The 2,507-nt window shown below is 50.5% G+C and overlaps 1 pseudogene; it reads left to right on the top strand.

Moving 5' to 3' along the window:
* Window positions 1-1,170: 1,170 nt before the first annotated feature.
* On the top strand, window positions 1,171-2,003 carry LOC137210644 (ADP-ribosylation factor-like protein 2-binding protein pseudogene; annotated as a pseudogene).
* The last annotated feature ends 504 nt before the right edge of the window (window positions 2,004-2,507 follow it).

The following is a 2,507-nucleotide window of genomic DNA, read 5'->3' as shown; positions in this document are numbered from 1 at the left end:
CAGGGATCATCTCTGGGAGGTGAAATTTTCCTTCCCTTTGTGCTTTTATATTTTTTTTCTGATTTTCCTCAATGCTTAGGCTTTATTTTTAATTAGGAAAAATAATACTTTTTTTTTCAAGAAAGATTTTCACATCACCTCAACGTAGTTGTCTCCCAAAAGGAGAAGAAATCAAATCTTTCCTGATACAGAATTATAACTGCGTGAGACGACTTTAATCGTGTCACTTGTGACAGGGATCAAGAAAATGACCAGGGCTTCCCTGGTGGCGCAGTGGTTGAGAGTCCGCCTGCCGATGCAGGGGACGCGGGTTCGTGCCCCGGTCCGGGAAGATCCCACATGCCGCGGAGCGGCTGGGCCCGTGAGCCATGGCCGCTGAGCCTGCGCGTCCGGAGCCTGTGCTCCGCAACGGGAGAGACCACAGCAGTGAGGGGCCCGCGTACAGCAAAAAAAAAAAGAAAGAAAGAAAGAAAGAAAACGACCAGGAGATGGAGTTGATCCAGCAGCGGGTTCCTGCGGATACTGGCATTTCAGTCTGTACTTGAACGCAGACGGGCAACTCCGGGTTTCCTTTAGGTGAGCAATGCCTGCCCTCTGCTGGTGATTCAAAAGTTAGTTACCAAGGGCAAGAGTTTTTCTTTCCCGGCTTCCTAAAACAAAGTGATGAAGAAACAAGAAATACAAACTCATCATTCTGATTATAAACCCATTCTTTTTGTTACTTTGGGTTTTGAATTACTTTAAGTGTAGGATAGAAAAGTCTGTTGGTTCACTTTCCTTCTTGGGCCAGTAGCCCAGCCGGTCCTCGGGCTGGGACTTCAAAATATCTTGTTTCCAAGTCAGGAATTCGTTCAGTTGGCGGGAAGAATGGTTCGGTTTGTAGGGTGTAAGAAAGCAGGGGTGGCCGGCGGCAGTGGCGAGCTTAGTGAGGCCTGGCCGGACTTCGAGGCCGGCGCGTGGCCGCAGCCAGGGAGCCTGAGGCCCAGGCCTCGTGCGCATGCGCTACCCGGCTGGGCCATGAGCCAGGAGTGGCCTCGGTGGCGAGGCTTTCCCGGTGCCGCTTGGGTGTCTGCGGAGCAGAGCTGAGGCTGCGCCCGGGCCCGGGCCGCGGGTGGGGTACAAGGCCCGCGGGCACCTCGCCCGCGCCCGGTGGATGAGACAGTGGCGGCGGCGATGGACACCATAGAGGAAGAGAGCTTCGCACTTTCTCTTCCACCTCTGATGCAGAATTTGATGCTGTGGTTGGATATTTAGAGGACATTATCATGGATGATGAGTTCCGTTTATTACAGAGGAATTTCACGGACAAGGATTTACTACCAGGAGTTTGAAGACACGGAAGAGAAGAAGCTCACATACACGCCTGTTTTTAACGAATGTATTTCTTTGGTGGAAAAGTATATAGAAGAGCTGTTGGAGCGGATTCCTGGATTTAACATGGAGGCTTTCACTACAACTTTACAGCACCATAAAGATGAAGTGGCCAGTGACATCTTCGACATGCTGCTCACGTTTACGGATTTTCTGGCTTTTAAGGAAATGTTCCTGGACTCTCAAGCAGAAAAAGAAGGCCGAGGACTGGACTTAAGCTGCGGTTTAGTGGTTACTTCATTGTGCAAATCATCTTCATTGCGCAAATCATCTTCATTGCCAGATTCCCAGAACAATATGCGGCCCCAAGTCCCACCTCCAGGTATTGGGATCTTTCTGGACATCACCAGCCGAATAGACTGGGAGAGGCTTTGGCTAATGACGTCAGAAGAATACATCTCGGAAAGACTGACTGTTCTGCAACCCTTCATTAATGTTAAGTATTGATGGGTCAGAAGAAAATTACCTGACCTTCCAGGGACACGTTCTTGTCTTCAGTAACCCTAGTACTCCTCCCGGAGTAGACACCTCTCTCAGGGGCTTCTGAGTGGCTCCCGCAGCAAGCCCAAGCCCAGCATTCCACCTGGGGGGCCCTTTCCCAGCATACATGTTAGCGTGTCCATATTGGGAGAACCCACCATCACCAGCCCTCTTGCCCAGCGGGCCTTGCATGTCCCACCAGGCTTTTTGTGCACTCACAGCTTATATGGGTCAGAGTTTCAGTCCTGCAGCCTCTATGGGGTTTTTGACTGGGAGTGTTTATCTAGAGTTTAACTCAAGCTAGCTGCCCATCTCAAGATTTCTGAAAATGCTACTATCACAGCTAGTCTTGGCTGTAGAAATCAACTTAGAGAGATGTCCTTTACCTAAAAGCTACATGTGAAAATCAATGTCTGGGCTTCCCTGGTGGCGCAGTGGTTAAGAATCCACCTGTCAATGAAGGGGACTATGGATTCGAGCCCTGGTCTGCAAAGATCCCGCATGCTGCAGAGCAGCTAAGCCTGTGCGCCACAACTACTGAGCCTGCACTCTAGGGCCTATGAGCCACAACTACTGAAGCCTGCACACCTAGAGGCCATGTTCCGCAACAAGAGAAGCCACCACAGTAAGCCTGTGCAGTGCAACAAAGACCCAAC

Source organism: Pseudorca crassidens, chromosome 17 (assembly GCF_039906515.1).
Source record: "Pseudorca crassidens isolate mPseCra1 chromosome 17, mPseCra1.hap1, whole genome shotgun sequence".
Lineage (NCBI taxonomy): Eukaryota > Metazoa > Chordata > Mammalia > Artiodactyla > Delphinidae > Pseudorca > Pseudorca crassidens.
Note: the sequence above shows the minus strand (reverse complement) of the source record. Positions and strands in the feature narration are given on the sequence as shown.